At 41.5% G+C, this 21,249-nt stretch overlaps 1 protein-coding gene across 12 annotated transcripts in view; it reads left to right on the top strand.

Moving 5' to 3' along the window:
• ERC2 (ELKS/RAB6-interacting/CAST family member 2) overlaps positions 1-21,249 on the top strand; it is a 907,015-nt gene that overhangs the window by 42,471 nt on the left and 843,295 nt on the right. The window contains exon 1 of one of the 12 annotated variants that reach the window (XM_058561446.1): positions 14,009-14,302. The exons of the other annotated variants lie outside the window; for them this stretch is intronic. The gene's annotated coding sequence lies outside the window, so the exon portion shown is untranslated. Of the gene's footprint in view, positions 1-14,008; positions 14,303-21,249 lie in introns of those variants that run through there. 12 annotated transcript variants of the gene reach the window in all.

Below are 21,249 nucleotides of genomic sequence, written 5' to 3'. Positions count from 1 at the left end.
TGACATCTCCATTTTATAGGTGAGAAACAAGGCAGAGAGAGATTGAGTGGCCTGCCTGAGGTCTCACCATTAAGTAGACCTGGAATTTAAATCTCAGGTATGCTTAGCTCCAAAATTGTGTTCTTTCTACTGTCTTAAAGGGGAAAACAACAGATTTGCTCGAAAACCAGGGAATTTTGTGCTGAAATGGAAGCCCTGATATATAGAGTGGAAGTAGCACTGTGATGCCTGGTAGTATCTTAAAGATGCTGTCAAAGAGGTGTACAGAGAGGACAGAAAGCAAGAATGAGGAAGGGAATGCATTGTTGGGAGCAACAGAGGGGGGAGGGCAAGCAGGAAGGAGCAAATGCATTCTTGTCAAGTAAAAGAGCAGAAGAGAATGCCAAAGGAGCACTCCTATCTTGGAAACCCATCCAGAAGGATGGGAGGAAGTAACTCCAGAACTGGCTGGAAAATTAAAACCACAGCAGAGGAATGAGAGACATTATCTCTCAGAATGCTCATTAAAGGTCCCGCAGATCCTTTCAGGTGGTAATGACTTTGACAAATTCGCTGGATCCAGAAGCAGAGCTTCAGGGATGGGGAAGCTCTTTATTAGGGATTATTGGACTCTCATGAGGGTGGTCTGATTAATCCAGTTAGAATTCTTCCTGACCTCGCCTCCATCTACAGGAACTTCAGGGTACATGGGTAGCCTTCTGGCCTGGGAGTCCCTCAACTGGCACCTCTCAGCTTCCTCTTCAGCTCATTTCTGACCTCACTGGGATGGTCACACCTATTTATGATTTGTCCTTTGGATTGTTCCAAATCTTGTGTCTCAAAGTTAGATCTTCCTCTCTTGGATCCCAGCATTCCTGATTTTCACCTCTCCCAGCAACTTTTCCCTGTGAAACCTTTTCTTTGTCCTCTTTGAGAATCCAACTCATTTATTTACTAATTCATTCAGTCACTTGTTTAAGGTAGAATATAGTTGTAGATAGCAGAAACCCATTCAAGTATGTTGAAGGAGAAAAAGAAAGATTTATTAGGAACATGTAAGAGTTCCTTTCAGACCCTAAGGGTAGATAGGGCAGCCAGGTGCCTGGGTAGCTGGAATCAAGTTAGTTGGAAAATGATCAGGAATAAGGACAAAGTCAGTCTCTCCCTCTCTCTCTTATTTTCTCTCTTGATATCTGTTTTTATATGCCACTTGTGAAAAAGTGGCCGCTCAAGGGAAGAATGTGTGTCTTCTACATTCAACTGCTCAATAGAAACTGCCTAGAGTTGCTCTGTTTCAATTTCAAATTCAGAGAACCATGAATCTGATTGGACAGCTTGAATCCAGAGTCTGTTCTAGGTCCAGTTACCCATGGCCAAGGGAGTCCTGAGATCCCCGCCTCCTCAGCAGAGCTGTGGAAAGAGTTTCTCTGAGAAAGTGAGCGTGTGGGTAAGGTGGTAAGGAGGAAAGAACAGCCATTGCTGGGAAATATGTTTGTGTAACACATAAGAGATTGCCTTATTTCAGTTATCAGGAAGACCAAGCGTAATCAAAGAAAGTTACCTACTGTCACCTCTGTCTATAACCTGCTATTTCAACAGCAACTTCAGTAGCTTTCTGGAATCTCTTGACCTTCACACCCACCTTGTCAATCTCTACCTCTGATTGTGCTTACTGGAGAAATTCCGGAAGTGGTATTGACTGACACCAGGATTGATTCATGCTGTCTTAGCTTAGTGGACCCACATAGCTCCTTTATATTGTGTCAGATTGCATCCTCTATGGAACTTTAAAAAATTCTCCACTTTTCATAAACTCCTTTAGTCTCATTGGAGACTTGGGTTTCCAAAGTGGATGGGATTGTGGTGCTAGTTAGGATCTGCAACTTTTAGAGCTAGGCATGTTTCTGAAATGTCCACGTAAGGTATTATAAAAGTTCCCAAGGAATCCTGAAACCAGTAGAAATAAATAAATATATGAGATGGAAAGTTGGACAGTGCACATGACTAAATTTAGAAATTGCTCAAATTTAGAAATGAAGCAAATAATAAATAAAATTTGATTTCTCAAAATTTTAAAATTTCTGTTTGTGGTTTTTAACTTTGGGGAGTCATGTACTCTTTGAGAAGCCAATGAAAACTGTAATTTTCCCTAGAAAAATGTGCATAACCTGAATTGTACACAACATTTCACTCCCTTATCCCTGCTCTGAACCCCAAGGGCATCTAAGAATATTTAGGTAAAACCTCTGTCTAGATATTGCCATTTAATATTAAATATTGCACATGTATTAGGAGTAAGTAGTTGCTAGCAGTTAATGAAATGAATGAGCTCTTGGTAATGTGAAACATGTCTTTAATTCCCTGCTATTCAATTTGTGCTGAGAAGTAGGGAAATGTGCTGAGATTTTGGTGATAGTTAAAAGAGTGTGTACATCGGTAGGGTGGAAACTTGTAGATGGACTATATCACGTTCACTAAACGTATTCAGGTACAATATATTAGAGATGGTAGGTTTTAGCCTACCGTCAGGAATAAGTTAGTTTGAAAGAGTTTGCGTAGTGTTGGGTGTCATAATAAAGTACACATTTAAAGACTTCATTGAGGACTTTTAGTTCATGATATTTGACTTGGGGTGCCAAAATTCCGTTCACCTCAGATAATTCTATTTCACTTCTTTGTAATTGCAAATAGGATCTAACACTGCAAATTAAATTATGCTGTAGGCATTTATGATAGAGCAAGGAACAAAAGATTTTGAGAGTTATCGAGTAGGGGTTAATTGGGTACCTACTGTGTTCTCATTTCTATGCTAAGGGCTGAAGAAGACTAAAGAAATGTAAAGCATCCTTTCTGGTTGCCTTACTATCTCATGAAAACCATTAGAGACCTCCCCCTTTTTTCCTATGTAGAATGTGAATAAGGAACACAGCAGCGATGTACCTTGTTTTTGATGGAAAGTTGACTCTGCCTTGGAACTTGACTTGCGCATGAGGTTTGAGCATGAGGTTTGAGCATGAGTAAACATCCAAATAATAGATGATAATGATAACCATGAGGGAAACCAGCCTGAGGACAAGCTTCTTTCCCAATTTGAGCATGAAGCTTCTTCTTGCCCAATTTACCTTTCTTAGAAGAGCCCCTGATGTGAGCATTCTCTCTCTTCTGTAGAAGCCTAGCCAGAGTCCAGGAGAGTGGGCACAGCATCCTCCCAACAGCCGCCCAAGGTAGGGCTTCTGGAAGGGGTTGGGGAGGGGGAGTTGGGGAAGATCTGGGCTCCTGCCTTTCTCAGGCAAGCATGTGAGTCTGTGAATCATTTTCCCATTTAGCACACCCACCTGACTACAATATGTTCCCTTGATAAGAATAAAAATGATCAGTATAGCTCGTCAAGCACTTCCTACGTGTACCCTAAATGAAATAATGATATTTCAAACACTGTGCTGAAGGGCTCACATATGATATCTCATTTAATCCACATGATGACCCTGTGAAATGCGTACTGTTACTAACATCACTATTTTATATGCGAGCAAGGCAAGGCTAGAGGGGAGGTCACTTGTTCAAGGTCACAGTTAGTAAGTGGCAGAACTGAGCCCAGGCAGACTAACTCCAAAGTTGGTCTCCAAAGTCAGGGTTGACTGTAGCATGGAGTGGCCATCCCTGTGTATACAATATGATCTTAGAACAGGCATAAACTCTGCATTAAACAACTTGGAAGCCCATGTTGAGAAAGTCATTGCCTTTCCAAATCTCATTCAGTACTTCTGATTAACTTCAATGAGAAAGTCTCAACTTGATGACAGTCTTGAATACCTCCTTAACACCTATTAAGTGTTTCCTACCTTTACTGTAGGATGTGTGGTGACAACCCTACATGATGCTTATATTATAATTCTGGCAGCCCTAGTTTTACCTTTTGCATCTGATGTGCTGCCCATTCAAAGTCTCTGTGAGCCGACTGGCAATGTGGTGTTAGTGGGACCTGCCTTCTTGGTTCTTTCTTGGTTGTCTTTGACAATGAGTGAGAGTACCAGCTTTGGAGATGAATTACCTGGGTTCCATTTCCGGCTGTGGGACTTTGGGCAACTTATTTTACCTCTCTGAACCTATTTTCTCACTTGTAAAGTGGGTGTAATAATAGTATCTGCTTTAGGGGTGAATTTACCCTATAGTAGGTATAAATTTAATAGGATTTAAATTTAATTAGATTAAATGAGGGCGTTCATGTAAAAATATTTAGCACTATGCCAATATGAATAAGCATCCAAATAATTGATGATGATAATAACCATGAGGGAAACCAATCTGAGGACAAAGGCAACACATGAGGGAGTAGAGAGCTGGGAGAATGGCAGAGAAATGAAACCAGAGCCATACTTGAAGATTGCCCCACCTCTGCATTTCTTGCACTTTGTAGAAGCCAATTTGAGGTGAGGTTTTGTTACTAATAGCCCAATGCATCTTGATTGATGAATATTCAGATCTCTCTGTTTAGAGGCTTTGTGGTTACAAAAATGAGTAAGTCCCAGCTCCTGCCATGAGAATCTAGTCTAGCAGGGAAAATGCTGTACCCATAAAAACCCATAGAAAAAAGACCCAGGAAAAAGGGGAAAAAAGTTGTACCCACAATTAAAAGATATAATTAAAATGCTTTAGGATCCCAGAGAAGGAAGAGATGAGGGAAGACTTCATACAGGTAAGGTAGTATTGGAGACAGTTTCTGAGAATGGACTAGTATTCAAAAGTGTGGAAGGTAGGAGCAAGGGTGGGTGGTGGAGAGTCCAGATTCTCAAAGGAGGGAATATTTAAAAGAGAATAGATGACTGGAGACTTATTTCAGAGAGCATAGGGATGAAGGCAGGGTAAAATTAGTGGTCCACGTATTGTACTTATGTTTAAAGAATAGAAAGAGAAATTGGCCCATGGTGGTCACCTTTTCTTAGAGGCCTTTTGTTTTATTTTCTCCCTGAATCAAGAGAGGTTAGTATGGTGACCAATAATTATATGGAGGCAGATGCTGGGACAAACTGTATTTTGTATGATTCTTCCTATGTGTTCCTGGCTCTGTGAACTCCTCTGGGACTGCCACGGTACAGTAGAGGGATGAGTTTAAAAGCTCCTCTGTCAATATGCTGATGGTCAAAAGGGAAAGGTGATTGTGGACGCAACAGAAGCTCTGGGTCTGTTGAGTTGAGAACAGCCTAGTTTCCCTTGGCTTAATTTTTGATATGCTTTTTCTATTATTAACGTGTGTGTGTGTGTGTTGTGAGAGAGAGAGAGAGAGAGAAATAGATGCCATCTCCAAAGTGTCATCGTTGGATACACAAATATTGTTGTATGCTAAGGAGGTGCCATATTACAATCTTGGGACAAGTTTTTCCTTATTGTCCTGTTGTTCTTTCTCCTTTATAAAGTCAGTGGAATTAGAATATCTTGCTCTTGAAACCAAGTTCAGATGAGCTGCGTAGTGGTGGCTAGGAGAGTTTTCTTGACCAAGGTGTTGACCCCTTTAGCTGAATTCAAGTCAGTTCATGTTGATTTGCAGATGGCTGTCCTGGAGACTTTTGGGCCATAGCCAGACCTTTCTCGTGCTAAAAAAAGGAAGACTCACATTACATTTTTCTGGTAGGCTGCATTGAAATTTTTTCTGTGGCATGAGGTGGAAACTGTAAATTTTTTTATCACTATAGGGAGTAATAGAGAAAAAGATGAGGATGACTACCTGGTAAACACTGTTGTCTGAACCCTCAGGAAAGGCCAGCTCTCAAGTTGCCAAAAGAAGATCGCATGGCTTCCAGATCTCAATAGCCACGCACATGAATCCAACTGGTTGGAATCCTGAGGGCTCAGAGAAAGTGTTTGATTGACTGACTGATTTTTGTAAACTTTGGCCTGTTTTGCTCATCTCTGTCTACTGAATTCATCTGCTGCATAATCTTTATCTAGCTAAAACTCTTCTAATGACACTTTAATGGTTTATATACCAAAGGAATGGTCTCCTAAATCAAGTTCTGTAACCCAAATCTCTCCACTGGCCTTTAGATGTCTACCTACATTCTACTGGAGAAGTCACTGGCGCTCCCCAGAGGGTCAAACAAGATAATGACTGAATGGCTGAAATGGGTCAAATCGACAATTATGGAACTTTCACCGTGTGCTGGGCTAAGTGCTGAGAGTATAGTAATAGACAAAAATTCTTGCCTGGATGGAGCTTCCATTCTAGTAGGGAAAACAAAAGGAGTCAAAGGATTTAGGTTTGAGCCACTGGGGAAGACTCATGATGGGGGGAGATCAGGAGTTTGGTTCTCTTTGATTGTGTTCTGTTGCAAAACCTCACTCATCTAAGTGGTGATGCTGAGTAGGAGCGTGGGTTTGGTGGAATTGGCTTTCTCGTGACCTCTGCCAGAACATCATCCCGGAGGTGGTGAGAATGAATATTGGGCTGCAGTGGGTTGGAAGTGGTAATGTTGATTTCTATACTCTTCCTGCAAGGAGCTTAGCTTTGAAGAGTGGTAACTGGAGGGGATGCAGAGTTTGGGGACCCTCCCCCCACCAATGTGCGACATACTTGACCATATTTTTTTTTTATAATTATTTTTATTTATTTATTTATTCCCCCAGAGCCCCAGTAGATAGTTGTATGTCATAGCTGCACGTCCTTCTAGTTGCTGTATGTGGGACACGGCCTCAGCATGGCCGGAGAAGTGGTGCGTCGGTGCGCACCCGGGATCCGAACCCGGGCCGCCAGTAGCAGAGTGCGCGCACTTAACCGCTAAGCCATGGGGCCAGCCCCTATTTGACCATATTTTTAACTTGTAGGGAATGGGCCGGTAGAGAGAGGGGTATTGGTGGAACAAAGCCTGAAAGAGGAGGGAGAAGATGAGATCAGCCTTGGGGAGAGGATGAGGTTTCTTGTCCTCAAACCCAGGGAGGAGGTGGTCAGGAAAGGTCCAGACAAAGAGACATTAGTAGGTGTGGAATAAAAGAAGTAACTTTTTTTTTTTTTTTTTTTTGGTGAGGGAGATTGGCCATGAGCTAACATCTGTTGCCAATCCTCCTCTTTTTGCTAAGGAAGATTGGCCCTGGGCTAACATCTGTGCCCATCTTCCTCTGCTTTATATGTGGGACGCTGCCGCAGCATGGCTTGATAAGCAGTGCGTAGGTCCACGCCAGGGATCCAAACCTGCGAACTCCGGGCCGCTGAAGCAGAGCTTGCGAACTTAACCACTACGCCACTGGGCCAGCCCCAGAAGAAACTTTTAAGCTAAGGAGACTGCTTGGTTTAACAAAAAGAGAAAACCCCAGACTAGGAGTTAACTTAGACTTGACTTTGATGTCAAATAGGATGTGATGTTGGCCAAATCACCTCCTCTCCCTGGGCCTCAGTTTCCCCTGCTGAATAAATTGTCTCATAAGCTCATGTTGGCTCAAACATGCCACAGCTCTAAGCTACTCAAAAATTTTTAGGGAAATTAAGAATGCCCTGGTGGCAAAAGAAAGTCAGTGCTATTATATGACCCATGAGTGTGATTTGATGGGAGCATGAGGCTAGGACAAGGCAGGTGTGGTTGAAGCAGGCAAAGGTAGATGTGTTGACGGTCAAGTTTGATGTGTTGGTGGTTTTATTAAGGTGCTGCAGATGGGGTGGTTTGCTTGTTGTGTGATGATACAGTAAGCCTATTACTCTGCTTGGTGGAGACAGGAGCCATCAGCATTTCCCAGGAGAAATTTTACCAGTAAAGGCTAATTTTACTTTTGCTGTTGATGGCATTTCTCAGCTATGCTAATTACCTTCCTGATAGAAACGCTGCAGAAATATACCCCATGCTCCCAAGAGTGCAGAGGGGGAAAGAGGTTGTTCTTAAATAATCCAAGAAGAGGTTTTGCCTGTGGATTACAAAGCTACAGTGTTTCTCTAGTCATGGCTTTCTTAGTGGAAGATGCTCTGGCTTAAATAGAATTTCTGTGTTTGCCTTAGTTTTAGCTTTCATACTATGTGATCTATTCCCTATTCAAAGTCAATTGCAAATAAAATTATTTTAGGAAGGAAAATTATAGTTATGGATTGAATGTTGTGTCTCAGTTTTTTCTAAAGGTAAAGGTTTTGTAAATATGGGAATTACATTTGCTTTCTCCCTTAGTTCTTTAATAAATATCTGACTGTCTATTCATCCCTCCATCCATCCACTTATTAAAATAATATCCAAGAATATAGCAGTTATTTGGTAAATAGCTGTCGAATAAAATGCACAAGTATATACAGAGCCAAGGCCTTGGGCTTCTTGAGGCAAGAGGCTTGGATTTAATTCTCGCTCTGCTACAAGTTGGCTGTGTGACCTCAGGAATTAGTTGCCAACATTGCAAAGTTGAAAGACAATGTAAAAACCTGGATTTCTGAATTTTCTTGAACACTGGGAAGATTTGGTAGCCCTGACCCAGTGAGCTGGAGCTAAGCAGTTATTGTTTGCCTTAGGTGGAACGTTGTCTTTCTAGGCTGCTCTAGTCCACCCCTTGGTTGACAGATGTACATTCTTAGTGTAAAGGTGAAATGAAGAACATTTTCTGGGGGCAGGGGGAATTGGAGGAAGATGGTCAAAAGGTACAAACTTCTAGTTATGAGATAAATAAGTACTAGGGATGTAATGTACAACATGATGACTATAGTTGGCATTGCTGTATGTATATAGGAAACTTCTTAAGAGAGTAGATCCTAAGACTTCTCATCATAGGGAGAAATTTTTTCTTCTTTTCTTTTTATTGTATCTATATGAGATGATGGATGTTAACTAAACCCACTGTGATAACATATATTCACAATGTATGTAAATCAAACCATCATGCTGTATACCTTAAACTTAAAAGAAAAGAACATTTTCAAATTCAAGATGTTAGTAAAATATGAGCATCTTTTGGTCTCAGACTCTTGGGTGAAAATCTTGACTTGTGGGAGAGGGTGGTGGTGTCCTCTTAATAATTCTCTTGGCCTCAAGGAACTTAAGAGCCACCCACACAGGACTGGAAAATAGGAAAGAACCTCCTTTTGGATATTTGGGGAAGGACAAATGGGTAAGGTGTATCAAGCATTGTTTAATTCTTCATAGTTAAAGACAATTGATATGGTTATGGGTGATGGTGGAAGTCTCATGCCTGGCCTGGAGTAAAAGGGATCATGTTTCCCAAGTGAATGGAACAAAAGGGAAGAGAGAACTATTAAAAATTCACCGCAGATTAAGGTGCCACCCCTTTATGCTAAGAAGGCAGATGCTGAGGTCCTTTTAGGGAATTTGCTTTGCAGGAGAGGAGCTGCCTTTGTTTGCTTTACTGATGACTTGGATTTTTACAGCTGCTCATGGTTCCTGAACTTCCTAGAAAAAGTACAGGCAGATAGAATTGTGATGAAATCAGCATCCCAGCCCTGCTATCCTAAGGACACTGTTAATTCCAATAGTATTTAGCTTAATTCCAGCAGCTGGCTTGGATTTTATGTTGGGATAGATGTGACAAGGGGTCATGGGATAGATATGACATATCTATCCCATGTGTGTGTTTGCGTGTGTGCATATATGTATGTGTGTGTGTGTGTGTGTATAGACCCAGTGTTATAATTAGAGCAGGATAACCATTACAACAGACTGAGGGTTATTTGGTTTGGGGGAGAAACGGCTTTAATTTCCCCAAATGTTTCATTTTCTTGATATTCTTCAAGTCTGCATTATCATTCAGGTGACTAATAGGAAGTTCAATACATCAGAGGACACTTTATAATGAGCACTGTTCTTTGAAAAAACATAGCTTATTGTAGACATTTTCCATCAGAAAGTAGTATGAATTTATTGGGAGTCTGGGTGGGGTTTTGGTGTCTGAATGCTACTGCTTTTTCCACCTCTCCCCAGAGTCTGACTGGGGGTGCTATATACCTAAAGACCAGCAGTCAAAAGGGAAGCAGAGTATGGCTTTATTAATCCCTGAGGATGGGCTCAGTGTCCCTCCATGCAGGGATTTTTTGATTTGGTGAGAGAGCTTGCTACTCCCTCCTCACCAGACCCCAAGCTGACCACGCCTGCTGCATGCTGACTCCATGTAGCCACCATGCTCAAGGGGAAATCAGGGTTAGCAAGAGGAGAAGGCTCTGGTGTGCTTGCCACACGGCTACCCAGAAGTGAAAGAGAAAAGGAGGGTGGGCAGGGCCCTGTCCTGCGAGGCAAGGAAAGGCCCTGCCTGCCTTACTGGGCCCCATGGCTGGAAAGCTGGACGGATCGCAGAGCTGCCTGAGACAGCATCGTTTCCTGGGGAGGTCACCATAGGAAAGCAGGAAGAAGTTGGGAGGCTCGGGGCCAGCTTGCCCTGTTGGGGTTCCACAAGTGGGAGAGAGGATGTGGGGCATGACCGTGTTCCTTATGTACTACAGGGACCCTGTCCACTAGCACAACACATTCCAGTCAAAGTCCTGGTCACTGGCCAATCATATTAGGCATTCCTTTTGGGGAGCGGGGCCAGGAAAGACTGTCAGAGAGGTGCAAGACATTACCTCTTGATATCCAACCCCCTCATAAGAAATTGGGAAATAAGATCTGTCAGAAACTTCCTCACATAAAGATAAACCCTGCTAATGTGTCCATCAGGTTTTTTTTCTAGGTACTGCCATATTCCTGATTTTATAATTTACTCTTTGTCAATAGCTAAACAGATATTGGAATAAAATAATAGTAATAGCTAACATTTATTGAGAGCTTACTGAATACCAGGCATATATATTAAATCATTTACGCTCTATAACACTGTGAGGTAGGTGTCATTTCTGTTCCCACTTTTACAGTTGAGAAAACAGAGATACACAGCTAGCAAGTGGTGGAACCAGGTCATCGACCTAGGTGGTCAGGTTCTAAAGTGCATGTACGATTCTGTCTTCCAAAGAAGTGGGTAAGAGATACTGAAGAAGGGGCCGGCCCAGGAATTGGGAGACCAGGGTGTAGCCTAGAGCCTGGCTTGGCTCTGCCACAAACCTGTTGTGTGATTGACAGCATGCCAATGAATTCCTCACTCTGAACCTCAGTTTCCTGATCTGTAAAGTGAGGATGTGATTTCTATTCAAGGTTTTTGGGCCTATGACTCACTGTATTAGCTTCCTGGGGCTGCCATAACAAATTACCACTAATTTGGTGGCTTAAAACAACAGAAATTTCGTGGCTTAAAACAACAGAAATTTATTCTCTCATAGTTGTGGAAGCTAGAAGTCCAAAATCAAGGTGTCTGTAGGGTTGGTTCCTTCTAGAGGCTTCTTCCATGCTTTTCTCCTAGCTGCTGGTGGCTGCCAGCAACCTTTCATATTCCTTGGCTTGTAGACGCATCAGTCCAGTCTCTGCCTCTGTCTTCACATCACCTTCTTCTCTGTGTGTCTGTATGTCTCAAATCTCCCTCTGCCTTCTTTTATGAGGAAACTTCTCATTGGACTTAGGGCCCTCCCTAAATCCAGGAAGATCTCCTCTTGAGATCTTTAACTTTAATTACATCTGCAAGGACCATTTTCCCAAATAAGATGACATTCCCAGGTTCAGGGGTTAGAACTTAGATGTATCTCTTTTTGTGAGGCCGCTATTCAGCCCACTACACTCACCTTCCAGCTTTTCTTTTCCTGCAGTGTGACAATGACCACAGATATTGGAAAAGAAAGGACTGAAGCTAGGTAGTGGCTGAAGCCTCCTGGGCAGTTTGGTACAGTGGGTAAGAACATAGAATCTGAATGCCAGAACTCTGATTTCAAACATTGCTACCATCAGTCCCATGACCTTGAAAAAGTCACAGAATACCTCAGTTTTCTACTCTGTAAAATGGAGCTAATAGTAGTAACATTACAGGATTATTAAATGAATGACAGTATGTAAAGTGCTTAGAACAATGCTATGTTTGTGTTAGCTGCTGCTGTTGTTGTTGCTGTTGTTACTTCCATTTAGAAGTTAAGTTCATGGCTATGATTTTGATAGAGAAATGAATTTTGTGAGGGATGCATTTAAAATATGGCAAGGAACAGCCCACAAGTATGCTATTTTTCCACTTTATTTTAAATTAGGATGTCCAAATGTGTCTGAAATGTGAGGATTATACTTTCCAGCGTGCTGTAACAATTTTTGGCTTGATCTTTTTAGACATCAAATAAGCTGAAAACAGAGTGAGGCTGTGCTCACGTTGGAAGAGGCGGGCAAGCAGATGGAAGGTGGCTGAGGGAGCATTTTGATGTGCTCGTGGAGGAGGCGTTAATATTTCAACATCTTTCTTGTTATTTACAGATAATTTTTATGAGAGATTTTCGGAGATGCTCAGTTTTTTCCCTTTCTTCTGAGTGGCACAGAGTTGTCACAAATCACTCTGTTAGTAAGAAGCTAAAGAACGTAGCAGTCTCCTGTTTAAGGACTGACTGCAGTTCAAGTTTTGTAATTAAAATGAAGTTTAGGGGCTGGCCTGGTGGCGTAGCAGTTAAGTTTGTGCGTTCTGCTTCCATGGCCTGGGGTTTGCCAGTTTGGATCCTGGGTGTGGACCTACTCACCGCTCATCAAGCCGTGCTGAAGTGACTTCCCATATAGAAGAGCTACTACTCTACAACTATGATCACAGCTATGTGCTGGGGCTTTGGGAAGAAAAAAGAGGAAGATTGGCAACAGATGTTAGCACAGGGCCAATCTTCCTTAAAAAAAAAAACATAAAATAAAATAAAATGAAGTTTAGTTTTCTGGATCCTGATTTTTTTCTGTGATAATTCATCACCTTGCAAAACTCACCCAATAGACTAGACTCCACAGAAGTGGTTATTGTCCTGGGTCTTGTTTTAGATAGAGACCAGCTAATTGATTTGTATTAATATTACATTTCTACTCTATCTCAGGCAAGGAGGAGACAGAGGTGAATAGGAGAGTCCATAAACTCTTCAAAGGTGGATTCATAGTGGAGGACAGACCTTCAAAGAAACCATCCCAGCACAGTATATGATAACTGCTCTAATTGAGGTACTCGAAGTGGTTAAGAACTAGGCCTCTAGAGGCAGATATGCCTGCATTTAAAACTTGCCTCTAAAAGTGAAATCAGCTACTTGGTGTCTCTGAGTTTCCATTTTCACATCTGTAAACTGGAGTTGTTTTACTATTTCCCCCATAGTGAGGTTTAAATGAGATAATATACACAGAGTGCTTACCATGATGCCTGGAACAGAGTAAGTGTTCTGTAAATGTTAGTCATTATTTCTACAGAATACAGTGCCATGGGGAGAGCTGTCTATAGAGTAATTTTGTTAATTTATTCATATGGCTTGATATTTATGTATCGTGTTGCATGGTACATTTAGTGAGTGCATGCTTTATTACCTGTCTTTACATCATTCACCAAAGTTCATTTACTAAATTTATATTCTATATCACGCAGACATAAATTAAAATCAGTTTGCTCTCTATATATCCTGAAATTTGACATTTTGGATACAGCTTTGCATATAATTTTTTAAAAAGCCATCACTCTGTAGTTGCAGGCACTGATGCTTAGACACTGAAAAGGATATTCAGTTCCACCTTATAAGAAACAGAGCCTCACTCAGGCCAACTTGAGTAATGAGGCTCGGTTTTAAGAAAATAAGAATCAGTTAATCATAATGGTTAATAGCACAGACCTTTGGGATCCCAGGTCTGCCCATTACAGCTTTCTGACTTTGGGTAAGTAACTCGACTTCTTGCAACTGCTTCTTTAGCTGTAAAAGTGAGGATAGTGATTATTGCCTCAACACTTGCTAGCGAAGACTACGTGAGATAACACTGGAAGCCCTTAACGCAGAACACAGAGTAAGCGTTCATAAATGCTATTATTACTCAAATGATATTAAGAGAGCTGGAATCTTCCAGAAATCTGGTAATAAGAACCAAGGTATAGCTGGGGCTTGGAGTTGAGAATACCTGGTGACACTGGGGTCTGGGGAGTAGGAGTTTTAAATCTTTACTCACGAGTTCTGTTATTAACATATCTTAGCCACAATTACTTCTCTCCTTGTCCATTTTTCTCCCTACCTCCCACCAGTTTTCCCTTTTCATATTCCCAGTTAAATTCCTGAGAGAATCTGATTGGCTCATCTAACTATCGCCTCCCCTTTGAGAGCACAGTTTTTGTACGAGGCGCTGTCTTAGGTTGCCGGGAAGGCTACGGATTGAAGGCTCTGGGGTCACGTGCCAACCTCTGGACCAATGAGCGTAAGGGGGTGGGGCCTCGCTTCAGAGCCCGAAGGGTCGCCGCTCTTGCTCTCGGCAGACGCGGAGCCCAGGAACTCTCAGAAGAGTATGTGAACTCACTGGTAAATACTTTGGTAACTGAATTGGTGATAACATGGATAGAAAATTTCCTGAATGGGGAGCTGTGATTTGGCCCCTGCCCGTCTCGTCCACTTTTTCTTGTCCCGTTCTTCTCTCGCCTTCAGAGATGTCTCCTGTTTGTCAGGTGTGCGTGCAGAGCTGTGCTTAGCCGCCTTTGTGCTCAGTGCCGCTGCCTGCTTTGCTTCCCGCCCTGTCCCACTCCTGGTGGAATAGGTGGCTTCCTGTCCTTTCAGGTTTCAGCCAGGTGTCACCTACTCAGAGAGGCCTTCCCTCTTGACGCTCTCCGAAGGAGCCTGCCGCCCCCTAGCTTACCACCCCTGTTAGTTCCTTTGTGTACTTAATTCCAGTTTCTTTCTTTGCTTTTCCCCCGGTTATCTATCTGATAATAGATAAAGTAAATCTATTACTCATGTATTTTAGAATGTCCCCGTTAGAGCAGAGACTGTTCAATACATTTGTTTTGAACGAATGAGCATGAACCAAGGTGTCTACCATGCCAATGGAATAAATGAGCTTGGCTCCACTGGCATCGTGACCATTACAAAGCATATGTGTGTTTGGGAGAGGGGGTGGGTCTCCAGGGAACTGGTGTAGTCCCTCCTTGTGCCTGTTTCCCTTTCTTAACCCAGATTGCTTGGGTTCCAATCTTGTTCCTCCGTGAGTGACTTTCAGTTTTGAGTCCTAGAGTAAGCAATTTAGCCTCTCTGTGCTTCAGTTTCTCACCCATAAAATAAGGATAATCACAGCTATGTCATAGGATTGTGTGAGGATTAAATTAATCAAACCTTGTAAAATGCTGAGAACAGAGCCTGGCACAGACTAAGGTAGCTCAACACGCATTAGCATTTGTTAGTATGACGTGCTGGGGAGCTGCTGGAGTTACAGAGGTGAGCCAAATTCTCTCATCTGACTGAAGGGATCTATGGCCTACCAAGGCTAGTAGCGTGAGGCGGACATTATTCCTTTCCTTGCACAAAAATACGTCATTATAATATATGTGATGCTCTGAAGGATGTTCAGGGTGCAGGGAACGGTATAAATGCAGGGACCTCATGTGGATTTGCACTGGGGGCTGGTCAGGAAGAGGTGACACTTGAGCTGCAATGTGAAGACAGAGTAGGACTTAACAAGGCCGAGGATGAGGGGCTAGCTGGTGGTGGAGGAATAGTATAGGCAAAGGCTCCAAAGTGAAGGGCAGCATGATGGGAGTGCAGGAAGTTTGGGAGATGATTAGTGATGAGTGGTGCCTGTGAGACGTGGGTACCATTATTATTTTATAGACAGGGAAACTGAGGCTTAGGGGGTGTCTCCCCACAGTCATATTCCAGGGTGGTGCCTGGGCCCTGTCACAGGGATTCTGATTCAATTGTGATTTGGTCTGGGATTTGAGATTTTAAAAAGTTTCCTCTGTGATGCTAAAGTGCAGCCAGGGTGAGAACTACTGCTCTCAGCTTGTCAGAACTGCAGACTCTCAACCCCCCTCCCAGACTTAGTGAATCAGAACCTGCATTTTAACAAGATCCCCAGGTGATGTGTGTGTACAATGAAGTGTGAGAAGCTCTGGTTTGAGCATAGACTCACCCAACATTTGTCAAAAGAATAGATTTCTGAGTCCTGTCGCCAGATATGTTGATTGGGAGAGTTTGGGGGTGGGGGCCCAGAAATCAGCATTCTTAAGAAACACCATCTGTAGTTCAAAAGAAATTGATCGAAGACCAGATTTAAGAACATGTTCTCGAGAATGTTGGGGTGGGAGTTAGAGAGAGGACGTGAGAAGGACGTGGACTTGGAATTAAATCTGAAAATGCTTCTGACCTGATGAAGTCTGGGGCCTCCCTCCTGTGAATCCGTCTGTAGAATTCTAATACTTTTTGATCTTCTAAGCTTTAAATAAAACTTTGCAAAAGGGCAGTGTTCACACTAGGAATACTAATATTCTATTAAATTTTGGGGTTGGTGAAAGTTGTTGAGGGTAGCAAGATTAGCGGTTTGGGTTCCTCTGGAATAGTTTTTATCTGCTCTTGAGACCAATTGTTTTATGTGGCTCAGAATAATAAAAAGACACTTATCCTGTCTGTCCTAATTTTCCAGATGGCCTCCAGGAAAATTTCCAAGCAGAAATCACATTTATTCAGTTCAAGAATCCACTGGGAAGATGATATAGTTGTAGAAAAAGCCAAATTCTCATTGACTTTGAACTTAATGTTTTTCTGAATTATTGTCTCTCTAGGTTTTTAAAACTTTGTTTACTTTTTTCTTTTCACAACTCCTCTGAATCTCTGTGACTTCGATTTAACTTAATTGTCCCCTTGATCTGTGTAACTAATGAAATTAAGAGGTAATTTGATAATGACTTTTTTGAAAAATGCATACTCTCTAAAAATGCAGTTAATGTGGATTTAGTTAGATTTTTCTCCTCCCTCTTTCCTATAAACACAATAATATTGTGTTAGTTGGGGGAAGTTTTGAACGTCTCTTATGCGTATCACACTCTCCAAGGCACCGTGGGGTGTGAACAAGACTGGCTACATAATTTTTAAGGCTCAGTGCAAAAGGAAAATGCAGGGCCCTTGTTCAAAAATTATTGGATAACAAACATTAAATCAAGCATGAGGCTCTTCTAAGCCTGGGGCCCTATGAGGCTCCACAGGTCAGAGCCTTGAAGCCAGCTTGGGTTTGAGGTCCTGGGGTGCCCAGTGAGGAGTCACAGTCACACCGAGAGGGCGAAATTGATTGTACCTTGGCTCCTTTTTGCACCTCCGTGGGGCAGTAGACCCTCTCCTCTCTGGTCTGGTCTGGCTTCTTACACCATTGGGAGAGGAGGTAGAGTGTCCAAAAGCCCACATTCTTTTGGTCAGATGGATATAGTCACACATAATGAAGAAACCCACATACCACTGTTGAAGGTTTAAATGGGTATCTGTTTTATGATATGAAATCCATAAATCTGTATTAAGAGTCTTAAAAATATTCTTATCCTGTGACCAGTAATTCCTCTTCTAGGAATTATATGCACACAAAGTAAAAAGATGTTCATCACAATTGTTCTATTTTAAGTATTAACAAAACATGGAAACTAACCTAAATATATAATAGTGGAGGATATCCGTATTGTCATATTATTAAATACCATCCAAATATTTAAAAACTGAAGAATATTTAATGACATGGAAATCACTGTATCTTATGCTATATATTATGAATAAACGATCACTGATACTTTCCCTTCAGTCAACCTTGATACTAGACAGGCTTAGATATTGTATGGACACTGACTTTGCTCAGGGCCAGTACTCCTGTCTGGGTCCATGCATTCTTTTCTTATCATCATCAAACATGGCTACCCCTCATGCTCTGGCCTTTTCTGCCGAGTTTCCCACCATGTATCCTTTACTTTGGCCAAAGTAGATTCATTTCTATTTGCACCTCGCTTGCTTTGCACCTTTGCTTGGTTGGCCAGGACTAGTCTCCAAATCCTCTTCTTATCTACATGTTGAAATCCTATCCATCTTTCCAACCAGTATAAATGCTATTCCCTCTAAGAAGTTTTTTTTTTTTCCTTTCTAATTATCTCAGCCAGAAATTGAGTGCTTTCTCCTCTGAATTTTTTATAGCTCGTTGATTGTATTACTTATATAGCATGCTCTGTATATTGCTTTCTATCATAATTATTTGTGTGTAAATGTTCTCTTTTCCACTCGATTATTAGCCTCTCAAGGAAGAGAGCTTATCTTCCATATCTTTGAATTACTCAAGTTGTTTCTCTTGTAAGAGTCATTTGATATATTTTCTTAGCACATATGTTCAATTAATATGCATGATGAGGGCAACACAAATACGAAGTTTCTAGGGATGAGACAGAAAAGATAAAGCAAAATGAGAAAGGGATAAGAGGGACTGTAAAAATTTTAAATCTCTAGAATTAATTTAGTGGAAGAATAAAAATAATTTTAACTGATTTGCTAAAGAAGTTGGAATAAGATGGCTGTCTTGACCAAAATAAGTTGGAATAAGATGGCCTTTTCACATGTGGTGTCATATGTCTAATATTTTTCTTCGCTAGGTACATCATTCATTCATTTATGTGGACTATATTTATAAAAATAAGGAGGAGAACATTATAAGACATAAACACACCTAGTCATTGGATATAAGTAATGAGATATTCTGTGGGTGGACTGCCTTTGTGCATTGGAGAATTGATCTCATGACAGATACAGGTTAAGTGTTGGTACAGACCACTTGAAACATTTGTTAGTTTGTTTCTGTGTTGACGAATGTATGTGTTTTAATTAAAAGGCAGTTGTTGGTTGACCTAATTTGGGAATGGGATATAAATGAGAGAGTGTGATGCTTTTGTCATAAAGTATTGGTAGTAAGAGAGGATGTGGGAAAAATTAGTTGATCTTCAATCTTTAAGACAACATAAATCTAATCTCGCAATTTTTTTGCTGAAAGAATTCTACTGGTTTCTGAAACAATACATTTTGGAGTTAGGAAGTGATTTCGAGTATCAATACAGGTAAGTGGATTAATAACTGGGTCAGAGCCATACCCAAGAGTCTGAGTGGATTCATATAGGCAGGAGGAAGAAGACTCTGTGGGGGGCCGGCCCCGTGGCTTAGCAGTTAAGTGCTACTGGGGGCCCGGGTTGGATCCTGGGCGCACACCGATGCACCGCTTTTCTGGCCATGCTGAGGCTGCGTCCCACGTACAGCAACTAGAAGGATGTGCAGCTATGATATACAACTATCTACTGGGGCTTTGGGGGGAAAATAAATAAATAAAATTATATTAAAAAAAAAAAAAAAGACTCTGTGGGACTCTAGGTCACTATTCTGGATTTCCTCCTGTTCAGTGTTTTCCAGTTTGTTTGGAAGAAGACATAGGCATGCTCATCAAGTTTTCAGACGAAGTTGGATGAACGAATTAGGATTATTAAAAACTTGGGGGCTGGTCCCGTGGCTTAGCAGTTAAGTGTGCGCCCTGGGTTCGGATCCCGGGCGCGCACCGACGCACTGCTTCTCCGGCCATGCTGAGGCCGCGTCCCACATACAGCAACTAGAAGGATGTGCAACTGTGACATACAACTATCTACTGGGGCTTTGGGGGGAAAAAAATAAATAAAATTATAAAAACAAAAACAAAAACAAAAAAAAACTTGGTAGATGAAACCAAAAGACAAATGCCAACAATGTTAAATTTAATATAGATAATAGTACATTTATGAACATCTGTTCAAACAATCACCCACAAAAGTCTATGGTACATGTGACTGCACTGCAGATCCATGAAGAAGCCCAAGGAACCTGTTGACCACAAGTTTATTACTTGTCTCTAGTGTGATTTGGCTGATGGGAAATTACTAAATAATGACAAAACTAATGCATGCTGAGCCTACATTGAAAGGAGCCTGGCATCCAGCTCAAAGAAGGTGATGGCTCAATATCTGACCTGTCCTGAAGTGCACCTCTCCTTCTGTCCTTTATAGACTGGAAGATGATAGAGGGCAGTGAAAAATTGGATCAGTGGAGATTTAGAAACTAGATCATATGATGAAAAGCTGAGGAAATTTAGTCTGGAGAAGGATGGACTTGTGGAATGAGTGTACATTTGATAACTGACCTCAGATGCTTGGGTCTCCCAGGGCAATGCTTCTCAAACTTCAGAGTGCATGTGAGTCACCTGGGAATCTTGTTAAAATGAAGATCCTGATTTAGTAGGTCTTGGGTGAGGCCTGAGATTCTGTATTTCTAACAAGCTTTTAGGTGATGCCATTGCTGCTGGTCCTTGGACCACACTTTGTGTGGCAAGGTTCCAGAGTAGCTCTATCCAATGAACACTCTGTGATGATGAGAATATTCCATATCTGCATTGTCCAATGTAGTAGCCACCTGCCATCTGTGGCTATTGAGCAATTGAAATGTGGCTAGTGTGACTGAGGAACTGAATTTTTTATTTTATTTAATTTCACTTAATTTAAATTTAAATAGTCACATGTGGCTAGTGGCTACTATATTGAACAGTGCGGTTCTAGAGGGTATAACTAAAACTAATGATTGGATCTTAAAGGGATTTAGACTTCATTTTAGTTATAAGAGTTTGGACTCTCAACAACTATAGCTGTTCAAGCATTGAGAAAGCTGCCTAGAAAATTAGTATACTATTCAGGCTGACCATCTGTGAAGAATATTGAAGTAGGGACACTCCCATTGGTTGGGGAGGTGGGACTGTTATCCAAGAGGCGGTAGCATGTAATTGAAACAGAGGGTTAATCCGTTTAACACAGCGGTTTTCAGCCAGGGGAGATTTTGCTCCCCAGAGAACATGTGGCAATGCCTGGAGACATTTTTCTTTGTCACGACTGGAGGAAGTGCTACTGACATTTAGTGGGTAGTGGCTAGGGATGCTGCTAAATTTCCTACAAAGCTGGGGACAGTCCCCACAAGAAAGAATTATGCAGCTGAAAATGTCAATAGTGCTGAGGTAGAGGAACCTTACCTTAACATATACATAGCTTTTATAAATCTACAATAAAAAGATTAACAATGAGGTAGAAAAATTAGTGAAAAAACAGGCAGGCAATTCCCAGGAAAAATAAAAAGAACTCAGGGAAAGTTATTCAACCCTACTACTAATAAAATATGTGCTGGTTAAAATAATGAGATTATTTTCAGCTATGATATCGCCAAAGTTTAAACGGAAAGCTAATGCACAGGAGTGGGCAGAGTGGTGAAATCGACCCTAATTACTATTGGTGGGGGTGTAAGTTGCCTTGGCCCTCCTGGGGGGCAGTTGCTGTTATAATGTATATTTCAAATGTGCATGCCCTTTTCTCATCAGCTATTCTACTTCTAAGAATTTATCCTGGAGAAATAGTTGGACAGATTCACATAGATATGTCTATTTGGACATTCATTATAACATC

Source organism: Diceros bicornis, chromosome 2, assembly GCF_020826845.1.
Source record: "Diceros bicornis minor isolate mBicDic1 chromosome 2, mDicBic1.mat.cur, whole genome shotgun sequence".
Classification (NCBI taxonomy): Eukaryota; Metazoa; Chordata; class Mammalia; order Perissodactyla; family Rhinocerotidae; genus Diceros; species Diceros bicornis.
Note: the sequence above shows the minus strand (reverse complement) of the source record. Positions and strands in the feature narration are given on the sequence as shown.